The sequence below is a fragment of the Nycticebus coucang genome, chromosome 4 (assembly GCF_027406575.1).
Source record: "Nycticebus coucang isolate mNycCou1 chromosome 4, mNycCou1.pri, whole genome shotgun sequence".
NCBI classification, from domain to species: Eukaryota; Metazoa; Chordata; class Mammalia; order Primates; family Lorisidae; genus Nycticebus; species Nycticebus coucang.
This window is the reverse complement of record NC_069783.1, coordinates 11077808-11100753: the sequence shown is the minus strand read 5'-3', so window position 1 is coordinate 11100753 and position 22946 is coordinate 11077808. Positions and strand designations below refer to the sequence as shown.

Here is a 22946-nt window from a genome sequence, read left to right as displayed (position 1 = left end):
CCCAGGAGTAAAATGGTCATTAGCAGTTATTACTTTGATGATATCACAGTCATGTGCCTTATTAACTTTCTCACACATCGTGATTTTGCTCTGAAAATGCTGCTCAGAAAGAGAGAGGTATTGGGGAGTTTGGGCTGCCACATCTTGAGTCATCTTCCAGCTTAACCCTTCCAGCCCTGATCATCTCCAGCCGGCCTGCAGCTGCGGGAACGCCTCTAGCTTCTGAGAATACTGGGTGTGTGCTGATCATATTTCATTATTTGCAGGGTTTCCAATGATGGCAGCTGCAGTCATCTGCAAAATTGTGAATTATGAAGCAATGAGAGGGTACTGAGAAGAACACAGGGTTTTGAGTCAGAAGCTACATAGCAAGCTGGGAGTTTAGACCAAATTACTTAGGGTCTTAGGGTGTTAATTCCCATCTTTACACTACGAATATGCAAAACATCCAAGGGCATGGACATAATGATGACTTATAAAATTAGTCAAAATGTAACAAATGTAAAAAGTGCAGAAATCATAGGCACAGTTACTTGTTAAACTTTACCAGGGGAGCAAACCCATGTAACAACTATAGAAATCAGGACATAAAACATTACGAAGAGCCAGAGCTTCCCTCTTTCCTGCTCCCGTTACTATTTGCTCTTTACTCAAGTAACTTCTCTATTTACATCACTTAGTATACTTAGGTTTGGCCTGTTTCTGAACCGACATAAATGAGGTCCTACTCCATAACAAAGGAGTGTCCAACCTTTTTATTTTCTCTTCCCCTCACTGGCAGAGTAAGGGTTGTATTGGGATGCATGGTAAATATACAAACACTAAGCCGGTTAGCAATAGGAGGTCTGTATATTTTCAGTGATCTGACACCACAGATAAGCAAGAGCAGCCCTCACCAAGTCAGCATGCAGCCCAGGGGGCAGGCTGGACACCCTGTATTCTGTCCTTCCTCTTTCAGGCAACATGACCTCTGTGGATGTCATCATGGATAGCTCACGGAGCAGTGGTGAAGACTTTGTCATCGCTACTTGGCGTTATTACACTGTGTGATTTTACAATTCATCTGTTACCCTACAGGAGGATGGGAGATTTTTCTCTTTTGAAACTATTATGAAAAATGTTTCTAAGAATGTTCTTTTGGTATATACATGTGTGTGTGTTGGGTGGGGGTGTGTATTCTTAAAAGTGAAATCGCTCCGGCGGTGCCTGTGGCTCAGTGAGCAGGGTGCTGGCCCCATATACTGAGGGTGGCAGGTTCAAACCCAGCCCCGGCCAAACTGCAACAAAAAAATAGCCGGGCGTTGTGGCGAGTGCCTGTAGTCCCAGCTACTCGGGAGGCTGAGGCAGGAGAATCGCCTAAGCCCAGGAGTTGGAGGTTTCCGTGAGCTGTGTGAGGCCACAGCACTCTACTGAGGGCCATAAAGTGAAACTCTGTCTCTACAAAAAAAAAAAAGTGAAATCGCTCCTTCAGAAGGTGTGTTTAGTTTCAGTGGATGATCCCACAGAGCTTTCTAAATTAATGGTGCAAATTCACATTCCTGTCCCCCAAGTCATTGACAACGTGTTCCACAAGCACCACCACCCCCCACGGGCTTATTTGCTTTATTTCTTTCATTGTCTTACTTGTGGCTTTAACTAGCACTGTTTGAAAATATATGAGATTGAGCATATTTTTCATGCTTCTTGGCCATTTGGATATTCTTTTCTTTAAATGTCTAGTCAAGACTTTTGCTCATTTTTTCCCCAATTGTGTTTTCTGTATTGTTTAGGAAAAAGGACTAAACATAATTTTTTTCTATTCTTCTTACTAAGTACAACTAAAATCAATGTAAGTAGAAGAACTAACAAAACTCAGATCAGAATTTAATGAACTACAAAGCAGAACAAAACAGATAAGAGACCAAAATCAACATTAAGACTTTTTGTGGAGATTAATAAGGTTCCTAACAGTATTATTATTATCGTTATTATGTATTTATTTATTTATTTTGTTTTTTGAGACAGAGCCTCAAGCTGTCACCCTGGGTAGAGTGCCTTGGCATCACAGCTCACAGCAACCTCCAACTCCTGGGCTCAAGCGATTCTCCTGCCTCCACCTCCCAAGTAGCTGGGACTACAGGTGCCCACCACAAGGCCCGGCTAGTTTTTGGTGGCAGCCGTCATTGTTGTTTGGTGGCCCCAGACTGGATTCAAAACCGCCAGCTCAGGTGTGTGTGGCTGGCGCCTTAGCTGCTTAAGCCACAGGCGCTGAGCCAACAGTATTATTAAAGATTAAAAAAAAGGAGAACACACACCTTTGTAATACCAAAGTGAAGGAAATATTACAGTCTTTAACAGGATTGTAAGAGAATACAGATCCCACTGATCTTAAAATCAAGAAAAGGATTATAGGTGAAAAGTAAGATCATTCTTATATTAATAAACTTACTTAAGTTCATACATAGGTTCCTTTTTATTTTACCTGAGGAACAGTTTTCTTTGCAATGAGATTATTATATATTTTATTTATTCAACATAGTTTCTGTGATATGGACAATTAGGCTATTTCTAGTATTTATTATAAACTGTAATATGATATTTATCCATCTGTCTTCGTGTGCAAGTTCAAGAGTTTAGGGTACTCGTCTACAAGCGAAATGTCCCGGTCAAGGGTATGCCCAACAGAGCCATTAATGGCTGTCTAAGATGTTCATGCTAGTTACATCCACATGGAGAGCGTGTAAGAGATCACTTTCTACATTCCTTGTTGTTATTACACCATCACTTGGTGTTACTACACTTATTATATTGTTTGTAATCTGATGGCTGTGGTATTTACATTTTATTTTTCATGTTGCTATCGATAATGTTGAGCAACTTTTATATTATTAGCATTTCAGATTTCTTTTCCTCAAAGTTCTTTTTTCCATTGAGTTATTAGCTTCTTAACAATGCTTTTTGGTAATATCTAGAATATCCAATGACCATCAGTCATACATTGCTGCTTGATTGGCAAGTACCTCCTGCCTTTCTGTACCATTTTGTAAAAGGTTACATTGTCTTTGGTCATACAAAACTTTCCATTTTAAGATAGTTGATTTTATCAATATTTTCCATTATGAGTTGTACTCATTATGTTTTTATTTATTTATTTTTGTTAATTTTAAATCATAGTTGTGTACATTAATGCAATCATGGGGCACCATACATTGGTTTTATAAACAGTTTGACACATTTTCATCACATTACAACAAAGATATTTGCACCAGAATGTTTATTGCAGCTCAATTTATAATTGCTAAGTCATGGAAAAACCCCAAGTGCCCATCGATCCATGAATGGATTAATAAACTGTAGTATATATACACCATGGAATATTATGCAGCCCTAAAGAAAGATGGAGACTTTACCTCTTTCATGTTTACATGGATGGAGCTGGAACATATTCTTCTTAGTAAAGTATCTCAAGAATGGAAGAAAAAGTATCCAACGTACTCATCCCTACTATGAAACTAATATTTGGCTTTCATATGAAAGCTATAACCCAGTTACAACCTAAGAATTTAGGGAATGGGGAGAGGGAGTGGAGGGAGGGGGGAGGATGGGCGGAGGGAGGGCGATAGGTGGGATTACACCTGCGGTGTATAACTGTTATTATGTTTTATTTAAAAAATTTTTCATTGCCAAGCCCAAGATCATAATGTTAATTTACAACCTGTTTCCTGAATGCTTTAAAAGTTGGTGAATTTTAGGCTTTCCTTCTCTGAAGAATATTTATTTTGTATGGTTTTGGGTAAAGATATTTTTTCCAAAGAGAGCCGATTTTTGAAAAATCAAGTATTAGATAGTTTTTTACTCTTCTGCTGTAAATGCTACTTCTTATATGACAAATTTCCCTATATATGTCAATCTAACTCTGGATTTTATGCATTGTAACATTAATCACACTGTTTTTTAAAATATTTATAATATTTGGCTAAGGCAAGTCTTTTCACTTTACTTTCATTCAAATATAAATGAATACTCTTGGCTATTCATTCTACTCTATAAATTTTGGGATCTGTTTATAAGCTTATATAAAAACAGACTATTCAAAATTTTTGAAATAATAGCATTATTGAGGTATAATTTATACGTCATAAAATTCATCCCCCTTTGGTGTGTAACATTCGGTGTTCTTTTAGCCTATTCACAGAGTTTTGCAAGTATTACTACAATTTAATTTTAAAATATTTCCATCTCCCCAAGAAACCCATTAGCAGTTGCTCTCCCTTCCACACCTCCTACCCCCTGGAAACTACTGATTAATTTTCTGCCTCTGTGGCCCTCCTGTTCTTGACATTTCATGTGATGGGATTACACAGTGCCTGGCTTTTTGTGCCCAGCTTCTTTCACTTAGCGTGATGCTTTCAGATCTGCCCATCTTATAGCATGAATCAGTACTTTTGCGTCTTCTAGTGACCAGATAATATTCTATTATATAATACACCACATTTTATCAATGGATTTTATCATTTATCATTTCATCCCACTTTTATGGCTTATTATAAATAATGCTGCTGTGAACATTTGTGTACCACGTTTCTACAGGACTGTATATTTTCAATTTCTTTCAGTATTTACCTAAAAATGGAATTGCTGGGTCAGACGGTAGCTCTGTGTTTAACTTTTTGAATATGTCAAACTGAATAACCTTTTGAATTATCTCCATCCGTTGTCCATTCTCTTGATGATGGAACACATTTTCCTAATTCTTTGCATACTGAGTGGTGGATAGATGTATACAAATATGCTTTTATCTTCATTTTTCTATGAAAGCCAGTAAATATCTATAAGCATCCTGAAATACAGCAGAATTTAGAAAGTAGTTAGTATTAAATTATTATGGTGACTCTTCATCTGACTTTTTTATTTCTTAGCAAGAAAATGAATTATTTTCATAGTATAATTAATATTTCTATAATTAGTAATTTAAAAAAATTGGGAAATAGTTCTGATATTTCTGGACTAAATTTCACTTTGCTGTACACACGTGTACATCTACATATGTTTAAAGATATATACTCATGTATATTTAACATATATTTTGTATGATATATGTGCTAATAATATACATAATTGGCATGTATATGCATGTTTATATGTGTAGATATAAATGAACACAAGTATATATCTATGAATGTGTGTAACTTACAATGTACATGTGATAATATATATGAATATTATACAATGTATATATATGTTGTATAAAATATAGTGAAGAATTATGTTCTTGACATTTTATTTGAACTTTTACATGATGTTTATAAGTAGCATTAATCGGTGGTTTTCTCTTTGTGTTCATCTACAGGTTTGGGGTTTAACTGCAGCTGGTTTGGCAAAAAGAATCTGAAAAATTTTCTTCCTTGTAGTTTGAACTATTTAAACACATTGGGATTACATATTCTTAAAAAATATAAAAATAATTTGCCTATGCAATACTGTTTAGCATGTACGTGTATGGGGCTAGGAGGATTGTTCCACAGTTCTTAAATAAAAGAACGTGACATTAGTTTATTTGGGTTGAAAGGTCTTTTTTGGAGATTTCCGTCCTCAATATTTTCTTGGATACCCATTCATTTTTTTGTGGGGGGGGCGAAGGTCACAAATTTATTTATACTGAGTTTAGTGATGCAGCCACTGGCAGCAAATAGCAATATGAAATATATGTTTCTCTTTGACTGAGCAATTTCATTTAGCTTAAAATAATCCCTGTTCGTGTCTACTAGAAAAGGTAAACAAAGAGTGTATTTGGTGGGAAAAGAATGCATTTTGCAATATAATACAGCATGATACTATTTGGTAGATGTTAAAAGATCTCATGGCTTCAAATACGTTTCCAAAATATGAATGGATTTATTGTTCATAGACGTAGCTGTTATTTTACAATTTGGTAAGACAGATAAACCCTGACGTCTTCATGGCAACGGCCTCAGAGAAAAGGAAGGGAGAAAGAGATGTGATTAGATCTGTTGTGTTTTCTTTCCTTAAAAATACCTTGAAATAAATATAACACAATGTGAAAATCTGTGGATTTAAGTATAAAAGATATTTAGCAGTTTCTTACCTTATCTTTAATACTAGTCTGTATTTGTTGGGGGGCAGGGGGTTCCAACAAAAATAAGCAAAATAAATAAAAAGGAAAGAAAGTTGTAAAAACCACCCCCATCCTGCCGCTCCACATCTTCCCCGGCGGGAAGCAGTCCCTGCTCCCAGGTCTTTCCTCCCCACCCGGACTGTTCACGGAGAGATGGACATTTTAACTCTTTCAGAAAGACTGACGTTTACAGGAAACATTTGGTTTTGGTTTGGTTTGAATTTGCCTTTCCTTTTTCATAATTTGAAAAGATACGGTCTCGTTAGTTTTTCTTGGGTTTGTTTACCTTCCTACACAAAGAAACTTCCAAAAAACCTGCCACTTCCTGACTTTCCACTCTGCGCACAGGGAAATAGGAAATTTACACTCCCTCTTCCTCTCCTGCTTCCTGATATTAGTTATAAAACATGTTTCCAGGGTCCACCACAGTTGTGTAGTTATTTGTAATCGTTAAGAAAAGATCACATTTTTTCCTAAGTTTTAAACTATAACCTCTATTATGGCAACCATAATTGCCTCGATTACTTCACCCTAAGTTTTACATGGAAATGGGTTGAGTTCTCAGGGCCAGTCCTTTCCACTGGGCCGCTCCATTGTATTCGTTTGATTTTTCTCCCCCGTCTGGACATTGCTTGTTCTATCAGTGAGCCTTTTCAGAAGGGTTGCACTTCCCTGTAGCCTAGCAATTTTTGGAAAGCCTGTTGCTTTCCTTTATACTGGAATGACTATCAGGGTGTCCGTGACATTCCCGGATCCCGCAGACTTCCACCCCCTGAGCCTCTGTTGCTAATTCCCCATTTTCTTTTTTTTTTTGTAGAGACAGAGTCTCACTGTACCGCCCTCCGGTAGAGTGCCATGTTGTCACATAGCTCACAGCAACCTCTAACTCTTGGGCTTATGTGATTCTCCTGCCTCAGCCTCCCGAGCAGCTGGGACTACAGGCGCCCGCCACAACGCCCGGCTATTTTTTTGTTGCAGTTTGGCCGGGGCTGGGTTTGAACCCACCACCCTCGGCATATGGGGCCCGCGCCCTACTCACTGAGCCACAGGCGCCGCCCGCTATTCCCCATTTTCCTCTGGTATTAGCTAATGCTGTGTGAAGGAGGAGGGAAGCTCAATTTCTTTTTCTTCTTACAGGTTTCTTTTTTCCCCCCAGTATTCAGAAACTTTGCCAAGATGCGAACAAGAGCTACCACGTTAAAAAGAGTATCTTCTGCACCAGTCCCTACCTAAGTACATTACATGGTGTCCCCTCATTTATTTCTCACTCATGATAAACCAGGAAGCTGGTACTTTTTTTTTTTTTTTTGGCCAGGGCTGGGTTTGAACCCACTACCTCTGGCATATGGGGCTGGTGCCCTACTCCTTTGAGCCACAGGAGCCACCCGAAGCTGGTACTTTTTAACATTCATATTTTACAGATTAAAAATCAACCCGAGAGCCCAAAGTCACACAGCCACTCAAGCATAGAGCTAGGATTCGTGTTGGGTGGTCTCTTAAGCTCCCTCCTCTTATGTGGATAGAAATACTTCTAGAGCAGCGCCTGTGGCTCAAAGAAGTAGGATGCCGGCCCCATATGCTGGAGGTGGTTGGGTTCAAACCCAGCCCTGGCCAAAAACTACAAAAAAAAAGAAAAAAAGAAAGAAAAGAAAAAGAAAACCTTCTCCTGGCTGAAGATCCAGTAACTTTTTTGTTTCGGAACCATTCGTCTGTATATCTGAGTGTTCTCGATCTGTTCCCTTTCATCTTCCCATTTCAGGGTGCAGATTTGCTATGCTACCCACCATCTTCACGTCGTTTGCTTACCAAGCATAGCCTTTGCGGTGACCTCAATTCTCTCCTTCATAATGCCATTTGGATTCTCAGCTAGAATCTGTTCTCACCCTCAACCTTTAAAGTACCTTCATTCATTACATAGTGGTATTTTAAAATATTGGTATTCTTTCTCTATGTTGAAAATGAACTTGGTGATCTTATATTTTAAATTTTAATTTTTAATTATGATGACATAATCCAATAAAATATGATTTTAATTTTGAATTATGTCATCATAGTGAAAACTCGTCTTCGTTTTAGTTTTTTAATACGTTTCTGGGTTTTTTAAATAAGTTCTTCTGAGAAAATGTTTTCGTGGAATATCTGTTCTCCGACTTGATGTCTACCTTCGGGCAGAAGACATTCTTTTCTTTCATCTGGTACTTTTCTTACTTGTCTATCCTTTTCATTGTTCTCTTCCTTCATAATCAGCAGTGGCCTGGCTTTTTGAATTTCAGTGTACTCTCCTTTAGCATGAGCGGCCCTATGTAGCCATACACAGGATAGACAGATGCTTCTTGCTTACCTGTCTATCTTGGGAGCTTGTTTATTCCTTCCCTAGAGGTTCAGTCTGTGGACTGATTACTACTGACGTTTGTGTATATTTCTGTTTTCTATTTTTATCTTTTAAGGAGCCTCAGATTCAGTCGTGACTGTTTGGATTTGCTGATGTTTTTCCCCTTGATTTTATTTAGTTTTATTATTAGAACAGGGTTTATCGTGAGTAGTCCAGGGTGTTTCCTTCTTATGCGGGCAGAGAAATAATGTTTTATATTGGATTGTTCTGACAAGGCCGTTGTAGGATGGATACAACAGTCCCATGCTGCTGTTCCTATAAGCTCTTCTAATCTGTTTTCCACTTCCTCCCTAGCGGAGGTGGGGAAAATTAGCAAGATGTATTGTTTGAACAAGGTGCTATAGGAAAATAAGACCAATTAGAGCTCCTTTTTCTAATTCCTTCCATGTGCTGCCCTATGTCAATCCACCGAAATCAATCAAGGTTTTCTCTTATTTTTTGTTGTTTATTACTGGAAATAACTAACGGATCTACCTGCGTTTTCACTCCTGTCTTCTCTAAGTTTAGGGAAACGTTGATGAGCACTACCAATTTTTTTCCTTCTTTGAAAAATTTTCCATCTTTGATGTTGGGAAGAGGCATCTCTTATAAAGGACATATCTCATACAATTATTGAAAATGGTCTTCTAAACTGGAAAATATAAAGAGACTTTTGCATATTTTCCCTATAAGTATCTTCTAACACCACCCTAAATATTGTCTTGAGAAATAGGAAAGTATTTGCACACTGTTTTCTAAATTTCCCTGTCTGTTTCCAGATTAACGTCTTCAAAGTGATTTTTTTGCCCCATCTATTTAGTAAGCCCTTGAGTAATTAATATTTTAAATATTTTTGCTCATTTCTGTTTGTTTTATTAATTTGGGGATAGGGAGGTTTATACATCTACTTCGTATCATTCTACTTTCCCAAATTATCCATCCATATTTATCCTGTCCCCAAAGTCATCTTACTTTTCTGTGATTTCTCTATTTGCATAGAAGATATTCAGATATCTCCCTTTAACATGTTTATTCTCATGATCTGTAGTTTATCTGCATGTTTGACCATTTGACACATTTTCATCACACTGGTTAACATAGCCTTCCTCACATTTTCTTAGTTATTGTGTTAAGACATTTATATTCTACATTTACTAAGTTTCACATGTACCCTTGTAAGATGCACCGCAGGTGTAATCCCACCAATCACCCTTCCTCTCCCCCTTCCCCATATTCTTAGGTTATAACTGGGTTATACCTTTCATTTGAAAGCCATAAATTAGTTTCATAGTAGGGCTGAGTACATTGGGTACTTTTTCTTCCATTCTTGAGATACTTTACTAGGAAGAATATGTTCCAGCTCCATCCATATAAACATGAAAGAGGTAAAGTCTCCATCTTTCTTTAAGGCTGCATAATATTCCATGGTGTACATATACCACAATTTATTAATCCATTTGTGGATCGATGGGTACTTGGGCTTTTTCCATGACTTAGCAAGTATGAATTGGGTTGCAATAAACATTCTGGTACAAATATCTTTGTTATGATATGATTTTTGGTCTTATGGGTATATACCTAGTAGAGGAATTATAGGATTGAATGGCAGATCTATTTTTAGATCTCTAAGTGTTCTCCAAACATCTTTCCAAAAGCAATGTATTAATTTGCATTCCCAACAGCAGTGTAGAAGTGTTTCCTTTTCTCCACATCCACGCCAAGATCTCTGGTCTTGGGATTTTGTGATATGGGCTAATTTTACCAGAGTTAGATGATATCTCAAAGTAGTTTTGATTTTCATTTCTCAGATGATTAAAGATGATGAGCATTTTTTCATATGTCTGTAGGTTGTGTGCCTGTCTTCTTCAGAGAAGTTTCTCTTCAAGTCCCTTGCCCAGACTGCAATGGGATCACTTGTTCTTTTCTTTCTTATATGTTTGAGTTCCCTATGGATTCTGGTTATTAAATCTTTGTTGAAGACATAACCTGCAAATATCTTCTCCCATTCTGAGGGCTGTTTGCTTGCTTTACTTACTGTGTTCTTGGCTGTTCAGAAGCTTTTTAGTTTGATCAGGTCCCAGTAGTGTATTTTTGAAGCTGTTTCAATTGCCCGGGGGGTCCTCCTCATAAAATACTCACCCAGCCTGATTTCTTCAAGGGTTTTCCCTGAACTCTCTTCCAGTATTTTTATAGTTTTGCCACGGACCGCCCTGTCGGTGGGCTTCAGTCCGAGGGAAAGTAGGGAGAAGGAACGAGGAAAGTTGAGAGGTCGGCGCAGGAATGACAGTCTGGCACACTACGGGTTAAAGTATGCAGCTGCAAAATTTACTGAGAGTATATGTTGGTATTTATACATTTTCTTTCCAAGGTTCAAACAATGCAATCTTTATTTTGCTTATGTTTATAAATTATCTTTGTGTCTGCATATGCGGTTTATCATGCATTACATGTTTTCAAGGTTTTGCTCTCCGGAGGGAGGTGGTTTATCAGTAACACCTGCTTACTCCCTCTTTTCTTAGGAATGTCAAGGTTTGTAACTTCTCTCAGTTCTGTAACTCTTTTCAGTTTCTTATGATCTTATTTTTAAAACAGCTTGATATATTCCTTTATGTATAATGCTTGACTACTTCTATATATATTTTCTATATATTTTTACTCCTATTAGTAACTATACTTTGATTCATAATTGATTGTTTGTTAAACATTAAAATTCCCTATTGATTTGTATTACATATGAAAATTAGTGAAGCAAGATGTTTTTCTAAGTAAAGTTTTACTGCAGGTGGTGATAGTGCATGTCGTGTTGGAACATCTTGTTTAAACGTCTTGTTTGCTGTGCCTGCATTGTCTTAGCTCACTGACATTCATGGTGGGAACATGCTGTTGTGCAGGCTTACTTGGAGCCACTGAGTCTGGCACAGTCATACTTTTTGTGCTATATCTGGATCAACTATCATTGTGTTCATTCTTATTGCTTACTTATCAGGACAAACAGACATTCAGTCTAACATGTACATACATTGTAACAGAAAGCCATACCCTTAGGTTAATGCGATAGAAAAACAGCATGCTGGGCAACATTTCTGTTGCTGCGCACACTGGGGGTGCTGGGGGCTTCGCTCCGGGGAGCACTGACCTCCTTTCCGTCGTTTTACAACGCGGACAGCGCCACCTCGCTGCGGCATGGTGCCGAGGGTGCGGCATAGTTTCATGTCTTAAGTTTAAATCTTTAATCCAGTGAGAGTCTATCTTAGTTAATGGTGAAAGGTGTGGGTCCACTTGCAGTCTTCTACAGGTTGCTAGCCAGTTCACCCAGCACAATTTGTTAAATAGGGAATCTTTTCCCCACTGAATATTTTTAATTGGATTGTCAAAGATCAAATAACGGTAAGTAGCTAGATTCATCTCTTGGTTCTCTATTCTGTTCCAGACATCACTTCTCTGTTTTTGTGCCAGTACCATGCTGTTTTAATCACTATTGATTTATAGTATAGTCTGAGGTCTGATACCATGATTCCTCTTGCTTTTTTTTTATTTCTGAGTAATGTCTTGGCTATTCGAGGTTTTTTCTGATTCCAAATAAAACAAAGTATTATTTTTTTCAAGATCTTTAAAGTATGACAGTGGAGGTTTAATAGGGATTGCATTAAAATTGTATATTGCTTTAGGTAGTATGGACATTTTAACAATGTTGATTCTTCCCAGCCATGAGCATGGTATGTTTTTCCATTTGTTAACATTTTCAGCTATTTATTTTCTTAGAGTTTCATAGTTGTCTTTATAGAGATCTTTCACGTCCTTTGTCAGATAAAATCCCAAATATTTCATCTTCTTTGCCACTACTATGTATGGAATAGAATCCTTAACTATTTTTTCAGCTTGACTATTGTTGGTATATATAAAGGCTACCAATTTATGAATGTTGATTTTGTAACCTGAGACGCTGCTGTATTCCTTGATCACTTCTAAGACTTTTGTAGTAGAATCCCTGCTGTTTTCCAGATATACAATCATATCATCTGCAAAGAGCGAATCTCTTCTGACCCTATATGGATACCCTTGATCACCTTTTCTTCACTAATTGCGGTGGCTAAAACTTCCATTATAATGTTAAAGAGCAGTAGAGACAATGGGCAGCCTTGTCTGGTTCCTTATCTGAGTGGAAATGATTTCAATTTAAATCCATTCAATACGATATGGCTGTGAGTTTGCTGTAGATGGCCTCTATCAGTTTAAAACATGTCCCTTCTATACCAATTATCTTAAGTGTTCTGATCATGAAGGGATGCTGGATATTATCAAAAGCTTTGTCTGCATCAATTGAGAGAATCATATGGTCTTTGGTTTTAATTCGTTCATGTGCTGAATTATAGATTTACGTATATTGAAACAGCCTTGAGACCGTGGGATAAAACTGACTTGGTCATGATGTATAATTTGTTTGATGTGTTGCTGGATTCTGTTTGTTAGGATCTTGTTGAATATTTTTGCATCTATATTCATTAGTGATATTGGTCTATAATTTCCTTTTCTTGTTGGGTCTATTCCTGGTTTGGGGATCAAGGTGATGTTTGCTTCATAGAACGTGTTCGGTAGTCTTCCTTCTTTTTCTACATTTTGGAACAGGTTGAGTAATATAGGTTCTCTGTAAAGGTTTGGTAGAATTCTGACGTGAAGCCATCTGGTCCCGGCTTTTCTTTTTAGGGAGATTTTATCTGGTTGATGCTATTTCAGAACTTGATATTGGCATTTTCAACATTTCCACTTGATTCTGGCTAAGTCTTGAAAGGTAACGTGCTTCCAAGTATTGGTCAATTTCCTTAAGATTTTCATATTTCTGAGAATAAAATTTCTTGCAATATTCATTAAGGATTTTTTGAATTTCTGAGGAGTCTGTGGTTATTTTGTCTTTGTTGTTTCTGATTGATGAGATTAGAGATTTTACTCTTTTTTTCCTGGTAGGTTAGCCCAAGGAACCTATTGACCTTTTAAAAAAAACAACTTTTGAATTTCTTGATCTGTTGTATAATTCTTTTGTTTTCAATTTCATTGAATTCAGCTCTAATTTTGGTTATTTCTTTTCTTCTACTGGGTTTGGGGTTGGAATGTTCTTCCTTTTCCAGTTGCTTGAGATGTCCCATTAAGTGTTAACTTCCTCTCTTTCCGTTCTCTTGAGGAAGGCTTGCAGTGCTATAAATTTCCTTCTTAGGACTGCCTTTCAGTATCCCAGACATTGTGATAATTCGTGTCTTCATTGTCGTTTTGTTCCAGAAATTTGGCAATTTTCTTCTTAATCTCATCTCTGACCCAGCTATCATTCAGCATAAGGTTATTTAACTTCCACGTTTTTGTATGAGTATGCAGATTCCTGTTGTTACTGAGTTTAACTTTTATTCCATGGTGGTCTGAGAAGATGCAAGGAATAATTTCTATTCCTTTAAATTTACTGAGGTTAGACTTGTGACCTAAGATGTGATTGATTTTTGGAGTATGTTCCATGGGCTGATGAGAAGTTTATGTGTTCCATTTTGTTGTGATGAAATGTTCTGTAGATGTCTACTAAATCCAAATGTTGGATGGTTAGGTTTAAATTTAAAATTTCTTTCCTCAACTTCTTATTGGAGGATCTATCCAACACTGCCAAAGGAGAGTTGAAATCTCTCACTATTATGGAGCTGGAAGAAATCAAGTTGCTCATGTCTGTTAGAGTTTCTCTTAAAAATTGAGGTGCATTCTGGTTGGGTAAATAAATATTAACAATTGAAATGTCATCATATTGAGTATTACCCTTAACAAATATGAAGTGATCATTCTTATCCTTCCTTACTTTTATTGGTTTAAAGCATATTGTGTCTGCAAATAGAATTGCAATGCCTGATTTTTTCTTGCTACCATTTGCCTGAAATTTGGACGACCATCCTTTTACCCTGAATCTATATTTATCTTTTAAGGTAAGATGTGACTCTTGTATGCAGCAAATATCTAGCCTGAGTTTTTGTATCCAGTCAGCTCACCTGTGCCTCTTTAGAGGACAGTTTAAGCCATTCACATTAATGCAGAATATTGATAAGTCTGGTAAAATTTTGGGTATTGAGATTTTCGAAAGTGCAGTGGGCATTTTTAATCCTTTTGCCACTGTGGAAGTTGGGGTTTGATCAAAAATTTCTGAGTGAGTTTACTTTTGTGGTAGAGGATTGGGCTGGTCATTATGGAGGATAGGTCTGAGAATATCCTGAAGAGCTGGTTTGGTTATGGCAAATTTCTTTAAGATATGAATGTCTTTAAAGTATTTAATTTCTCCATCATAAATGAAACTCAGTTTAGCTGGATACAGGATCCGTGGTGGAAAGTTATTTTGCTTTAGGAGATTAAAAGTCGATCACCACCCTCTTCTGGCTTGAAAAGTTTCAGCAGAGAGATCTGCAGTCATTCTAATATTCTTCCCTTTGTAGGTAATGGATTTCTTATGTCTGGCTGCTTTTAGAATTTTCTCCTTCATATTAACTTTAGTGAAGTTAATTATGATATGCCTGGTGGATGTCTTATTTGGATTGAGTCATGCTGGGGTTCTGAAACTGTCTGCTATCTGAATTTCAGAATCTCTTGGCATGTCTGGAAAATTCTCTTTCATAATTTCATGGAGAAGGGCCTCTGTGCCTTGTGAGGCCACTTCATCACTTTCAGGGATTCCAGTGAGGCAGATATTAGCCTTTTTTGAATTATCTCAGAGCTCTCTGAGAGACTGGTCTGTTTTTGCTCTCCATTTCTCTTCCTCTTTGAGAGTTTGGGAGCATTCAAAGGCTTTGTCTTCAATGTCAGAAATTCTTTCTTCTGCTTGCTCCACTCTGTTACTGAGGGATTCTACTGTATTTTTCAGATCTTTGAGGGTTGCAAATTCTTGCTTCAGTGCATCAAAATGTTAGGTGGTTTGTCTTTAAATTTGTTAAATTCTTGAGACAATTTTTGAATTTCTCCTCGATCTAATTCCGACTTTTGAATTGTTGCTCAAATTTCTAATTCCAAATTTTCCTCCATTCTATTAATCTTGTTTGCAATCCAAATTCTGAATTCGATTTCTGACATCTCGGCTAGCTGTTTATGAATGGGATCTTCAGTTACATCTGCTATATCTTTCCCGGGGAGGGGGGGAGGTTGATCTTTTCTGGTTATTTATGTTACCAGAGTTTTTCCACTGATTCTGTCCTATGATTGTTTTACACCATTTCATTTTTCCCCTGAAGCTTTTTTGAGGACCCATACAGTGCTATGGTCTGAGAAACTGGGCACCTGTTTCATGTGGTGGGGCTAAGTGGTTCTGTCTTCTTTTTAGCTGTCTCTGTTCGACCCTAGTGAAACAGTTACTCTGGGTTGAAGTCTCAGCTGTGGAGAAATACTAGTAATTAAGTCACCCCGCCCCACACAGGCAACAATTGGAAAAGGAAAGTCAAAACTTCCTACCACCACACACCCAAGGCACCACCTGAATAGTCCTCAGGTGATTGGCTCAGTTCAAAAGGTCCAAATCAATTGTCTCAGTCAGCACCTGTCTCAGGTGGGAGAGTTTAAAAGGTCTCTGGCAACTGGATCGCTGGGGTCTGGTGACTATTCAGATATGGCTTATTCCAGTGCTCCATGGAGTCAGGAGGACCCACCCAGCAAATATATCAGTCTGGGAAGGTTGATGCCCCCTTCCCCACCTTGAACCTCTGTCACACCAAGTCACTGATAGCCCCGCAGGGCTGTGACCCAGTTGCCTCTAGTGAACAGATACTCCAGGGGTTTGCACCTGCCTGAATCACAAGGAAATCTATTTTTGCTCAGCCAGGCCACTGCGCTCTGCCTCTATCTAGCAGGGGGAGGTGAGACCTGACAACCTCAGGCACTTGATGGAGGCTGGGGGGTGTTCACTCAATTCCAGCCCTGCCCCTGATTGATGTTACTGACAGAACAGAACAACATTGCTGGGATTTGTTTCTGTCACTGCTAAATTCCCCTCCAGAAGATAAGTTTATTTGAGTTCCCAGAGCCTGTGCCTCAGGCCCTGTCTTTGCTCCTGCAGGTTTGTATTCTGTTAGCTGTCAGTTCTAGCCTCCTGTCTTCCTTTGTCTATAGGCTGACAATCCCCTGAGAGCCAGGTGCATCTTAGGCTCAATTAAGCGTCCTCTGGGTCAGCCCCGCCATGGGAACTTCCTGGCTCTGCATGTGCATTTCTAGTCCCTGCGCTCCACTCAGGCCGGTATTGCCTCAGGCAAACCCTTTACTCACTGGACCTGCATTTCCATCCCAGATCTGTTCCATGGTGGTTTCCACCTGAGTAGATGCCTGGACTCCTCTTGTTGCCCAGGGAGACAGGGGGTGTGGCTTTGGAATATCCAGGAGTGAGCCCTATTGTTGCCAAAAGACGGCTGCTGCTCTGCGCCTCGGGGCACTGCCACTCTGGTGTGGTTCACTGTCAGCCGACCATACTCTCCTCACTCCCATGCCACAGAGTCAGCACTGACCAGCTGCAGTCTAGGCCCTGTCCACACCCCTCAAGAACTCACCCAAGAATCTGGACTCCTGGGCGACAGGCCTCCAGACCTCAGAGTGAGAGTAGAGAGGAGTGCTGGGAGCACAGAGTTGCAGTTACAGAACATATATATATATATATATATATATATATATATATATATATATATATATATATATATATATATAGTTTTATACAGTTTTATGCCTGGCAGGAGAATGCCATGGCACCCTAGTATAGGGGAGGTAAGTCCAGTTTTTAGAGGGTCTCTCCCATGGAGTGTAGTGGGAGGACATTTGAACTCTGCTCGTTTGTTTGTGGGGCTCTCTGAGCCATTCTCATGGGGGAGGGGACTCCCGTCCGCTTGGTGATGAAATTTGTACCTTTTGTTAGTATCCTTGTGGTTGCAGCTTGCCTCAGTGGGGTTGATGTGCGTTCTTCAACCTTCTCTCTTGGTGTAGCTCTAATCCACCAGGTTACTTGCTAAATTTCTGTCCTTTAACTCTCCTTCTGGATGGGAGCCTCTGTGGAAAGCTGGCTTCAGTCAGCCATCTTGTCTTTATCGACCCTCTAATGGTAACATTTCGCAGCCTCATGTTCCCTTTTTATTTTTTACGATCTACTTTAGTGTCCTAATTATATATTGCTGCATACACAACCTTAACTTAGCGATTTAAAAATTACAAAAACCATATTCTTATCTTTCTCACAACTCTGCAGTATGATGGGCTCAGGGAGGCGTTCCTCCTTTGAGGTCTCCCATTTGGTTATAGTCCGACAGTGGGTAAGCTGGATTCACCAGAAGACTTTCCCAATTCATACGTCTAGTTGGGCTGGGCAGATGCAGACATTCTGGGCAACAACAGCTGGAGCCTCTCAGGTATCTCTGTCCATCACCAAGGCGACTTGCTCCAGGACAGTGGCTTTAAGGACAAGGCAGTGACAAAGCCCTGCCCAATTTCAAGGGAGGGTAAATCAACTCTATCTCTTGACTGAGGGATGGGGAAGTATGGGAGGTAACGTTGTAGTCTACCAATTCCTGCTGTAATTTTCAGAAAGAAAACAAAAACAGCAACAATTTGGCAGATTCTGCCCTCCAGCCACAATAACTCACTCTCTTTCCATTTGAAAAATACATGGACACTTACTCAGAGACCCTGCTGAGCTTTATTCTACAATAGCTTCAGGCTCAGGTTTCAGATCCAGAATTTTATCATCTAAATTCCTTGTAGGTATGATGGGCTTCTTGGGTGCTCTTCCTCAATTAGCTCCTTTGCAATGATTCCTCTTAATCTAAAGACGTGTGATCTTCAGATCACAAGAGAAAAATTATCTGCCTTTTCCCTTCTTTTCATTTGACAGAAAGGAACAATAAACATAGTATAAACACTGCGGGCATTCTCATTCAAAAGTGGAATTCCAGAGCACGCATGGAAGTTGCTGGTATGTAGCATGTCTGGAATCTTGTCTGGCACATGTTGCCAGGGTTTTTGGACAGATTGAGGTGTAATTGGTATTCAGTGAATTGCGCATACCAAACTCACAATCTGATGAATTTGCACATATACAAGCACCCAATCTATCATTACTACAATCGAGGTAATGGACATAAATTAACCCTTCCAGAGTCTCCTGATCTCTCTTTGCAAGCTTGTGAATATATGTGGGTATGTGTTTAAAAAAACACTTAATATGAGATCTACCCCCCTTACCAAATTTCTAAATGAATACCTTGGTATTAACCATAAACACTGTGTTGTATATTGGATCTCTGGAATGTCTTCATCTGGCATAACTGAAATTTTAAACCCATTTGAAACTAACTCCAACTCCTCATTTTTCCCAACCCTTTAACCCCTGGCAACCACTTATGTTCTTTTCTTCTATGAATTTTACTATTATAGGTACCTTATAAGAGTGGAATCTTGCAATATTTGTCCTTCTGTGACTGTCTTATTTCACTCAGCATAATGTCTCCATATTTACCCCTATTGTCACAAATGATAGGATTCCAGACACCCTTCTTTTATAAGGCTGAGTGATTTCCATTGTGTAGCTCTACCACATTTTCCTTATCTATTCATCTGTCAGAGGACACTTGAGTTGTTTCCACATCTTGGGTATTATAAATTATGCTATAATAAATGTGGGAGTTAGATGGCTCTTCAAGATCCTGATTTTCATTCTCTTGAAGGTGTACCTACAGGTGACATTGCTAAATCATAAGGTAATTTTATTTTTAATTGTTGAGGAAACTTCATACTGTTTTCCATCATTTCTGTGCTATTTTGCATTCCCAGCAACAATGCATAAGGGTCCTCACTTCTCCACATCTGTGTCAACGCTTGTTAACTTTCTTTTTTATTTTGATAACTATGATATCAGGTGTCAGGTGAAATGTCAACATGGTTTTGATGTGAATTTTCCTGATAAGTCCTGATTTCAGAATATATTACAAAGCTCCAGACATTAAAACAGTATGATACTAGCATAAACACAGACATCAAGCTGGATGGAACAGAATAAAGAGCCAAAAATAAACCCATGCATTCAAAGCCATACACTGATCTTCTACAAAGATACCAAAAGTACAAATGGGGAAAAGATAGTCTCTTCAATAAATAGTGTTGGAAAAACTGGATATCCATATGCAAAAACAATAAAATTGAACCCCTCCTTTTAAACCATACACACAAATCAATTAAAAATATATTTAAAACTTGAAGGCAAGACCTGAAACTGTAAAACTCCTAGGGAAAAAACAGCATAAAAGTATCTTAACATCAGTTTTGCAGTGATTTCTTGGACGTAACATCAAAGACATAGATAACAAAAGCAAAAATAGACAAATAAAGCAACATCAAATCACAAAGTTTCTGGGCGGCTTTCCCGTTGCGCTTGTTAAGTTTCATAGCAACCCTGTGAAGTTGCTTTCTGAGTTACAGGTGAGGAAACCGAGGCTCTCAGGATGTGATTTACTTTATACAGCTATAAAGCAGGAAACTAGGACATAGAATCACACGAGTCTGTGTCCAAAACCTGTAACCTTTCACAGGTCCCAGGTAAATGACAGGACTGTGGGATACCCCCTATACTCCCATGAAGGGCATATTTCTTTCTGTATCTGGAAGCAAGAGAACAGAAAACTCACAAAGACTCAGGCATGCTGGCCTGAGGGGAGGGGCATTCACTCAGTCCTTCTTTTCTGTAAACACAGGTTGAACTAACTCTTTTCTAAACAGCCTACTGTAAATGGTGGCAGGAGAGTTTCTGGTGTTCATTAGTTAATTTGTAGTTAGCAAAATACAGACATTAGTTAGGAGAGAGGAATGAAAATAATTCATCAGTTGATTTGTGCCCCCAAACCAGGCTCAGCAGGTCAAGGTCCTTATTCAAAATTTCACGATGTCCATTTAAGGTAGTAGCAACATGCTCCATCTCACAGGTGAGAAACCTCTGTCCAGCTTTGTTCTCACCCATCATCTTAGGGCAAATCATTACTCCATGTTACGCTTACTGTCTGTAAAGCTAGGGCTTCACATGCTCACCACCGGTTAACCTTCTCCATGACTCCATTGTACTTTGTTATCCACATTCAACAAATGCAAAATCTAAGGATCAGAGCAGTTAAGGAACACCTGACCCTCCACGGTTGCACAGCTAACCTCAGTGGGCACAGAATTAAGATACAAATTTGTTTCCCTCTGAAATCTGTGTCACTTTTGTTGCACCGAGATTTTGCTGGGAAAAGCCTGCCTGCATCCCCCTTTCATATCTAGCGGATGATGGGCACTGCATGGCTCATGCTGTTTTTCTTCTCCTGAAGGATTTTATTCATAAATCCATTTCTCTTTGCTCCTTGGGGGCTGCTTCAGCTGCCATATGACTCAAGCTTTTTAGCTTATTTACATCTCAAATCCTTCATTAAGGAGTCCAGGCTGGGGAGAGTTCTAGACACAGTTTAAAAGGGTTCTTTTTTTTACCCTCCTCCTTCTTATTTTTGCTTTTTTTTTAACTGCACTTCTTTCTGACAAGAACTCTGTTTGTCCTGACTCGAATCTGATGTTATGAGTCATTGGGGAGATATAATATGCTGATTGCCGAACCAGGTTATTATTATTTTTTCTTTTTCTATGACTCATTCTCTTCAAAATCTCCAATTTAAGATAACAGTCAGTTAGATGTAAGCACAGAAAACGTTTCTAATGGCCTATCATTTTCTGCTTGGGCCCACTCTGTCTAGTTTAACTCTTGGGGTAAACCGTGGAAACCAGTATGCCTGGTAGAAAGAGCTGGAGCAGAAACTTCCCCTGCACGATGGCTAGAGAGAAGACAAGGGGCTGGACTCACAAGAAGAATTTATCTCAGGATCCAGGACCCAGTTGGGAGAAGGAAAAGCTTTTGATGAGATATTATTAATCCTCCTTACATATGCGCATCAAAAGGGCAAAGGGTCACAAACTTTTTCTTTTTGCTTTACAAAAAAAATTTAGGAACATAAGAGATTGTCATCCCCTTAAAATGCCACTGAAAAAAAATGGAGCAAACTCATATGCAAGATAAAATATATGGCTCACAGGATTACAGCATAAACTTAGAAAATGTACTCAGGAGTAGAAAGAGGTGGGGGATTTTATATGATCCACTTTATTACATAAATAAAGAGTCAGGATGTTAGACCAGGATGGGATTGTCAAGGTCTCATTCAATGCCCAACTATTTTTCATAGACCCCTGTACAGATGCAGCCTCTGAAAAGGCCCAGTGATGTTCCTTATGTTCAAATATTTAACCACCTGAAATTCACTGACTGATGACTGAACACTCACCCTGTGTCCTGCTGTCTCCTAGGAACCAGAGACCCAAATGCGATAAGGATGTCTGGGAACTGCCCTGGCCTTAGGAGGACAAATGCCTGATGCTTACTCAGCCCCATCTGCTGTGTCCCCAGCTCCGAGCCTCTCCCCAAGCCTATGCGGCCTGTGTAGCACCTGGAGCGTGAGACGGAGGCACCTTCTCAATTTCTATAGATGTGGCCTTTTGTGCCCTGGGGTGTGCCTTTGTTTCAGCCTCTATGTGGTATCATAGCTGGTCAGTGTCATTACCTGGGAGCTGTCATAGTACAGGGGCTGCATGGCCCAAAGCCCCCTTTCAATTTCAGTAGTCACCCCTTGTTATGGACTGAATTCTGTCCCCCTAAAATCCATATTTTGGAAATCCTAACCCCTGATGTGATTGTATTTAAGACAAGGGTCTTTAAGGAGGTAATTAAGTTTAAATATGGGTGAGACACTAATCCAGTAAGACTTGTGTTCTTAAGAGGAAGAGAACCTAGGAGAGGAAAGGCCATGTGAGGACGCAGTGAGAAGGTGACTGTCTGCAAGCCAAGAAGAGACCATCCCTGCTGTACCCTGTTCCAGAACTTTCAGCCCTCATATAAATGATGAAATAAATTTCTGTTGCTTAAATCACCCGGTCTGTGGCATTCTGTTATGGCATCCTGGGAGGACTAAGACACTTCCTGTGGGGCCCTTTTCTTGTCCCAGAGAAACCCCCAGGGAGTAAATGTCTTGCTGTGGGCCATCAGACCAGATGCCATCTTACTCCTCCTGATACCAAGTCAACGTCAATGTTGTTTTGATTTAGTCTCAAAGATAGTTCAGCTTTTGGCATTCTTCTTATACTTTTTCTTCATTTTTTTCTTTTTCAGTTTCTCTTTCATCCAAGCCACCCAAGGTCTTTACTTAGCATCCTTCTTCCTGACTCCAGAAATCAGTATTTCTTTCATCTCTTTCCAAAGATACTTGTTTTCAATTCTCATGAGCAAATTTGACATAACTTTGCACTTTTTCTTCAAACATATCATGAGCCTCAACATCCCCCAGCAAATGAAAGCTTTCACAGAGTTCAAATTTCAAAGATAGGAACTCCTGTAGAGAAAAGTTTGCGTGA

The 22946-nt window shown here is 39.0% G+C and overlaps 1 long non-coding RNA gene across 1 annotated transcript in view; it reads left to right on the top strand.

The window, feature by feature from the left end:
• LOC128583883 (uncharacterized) overlaps positions 1–22428 on the top strand; it is a 66738-nt gene extending 44310 nt beyond the window's left edge. Inside the window, exon 3 of the long non-coding RNA XR_008379575.1 lies at positions 22317–22428. This is a non-coding gene — a long non-coding RNA (uncharacterized LOC128583883). The remainder of the gene's footprint in view (positions 1–22316) is intronic.
• The last annotated feature ends 518 nt before the right edge of the window (positions 22429–22946 follow it).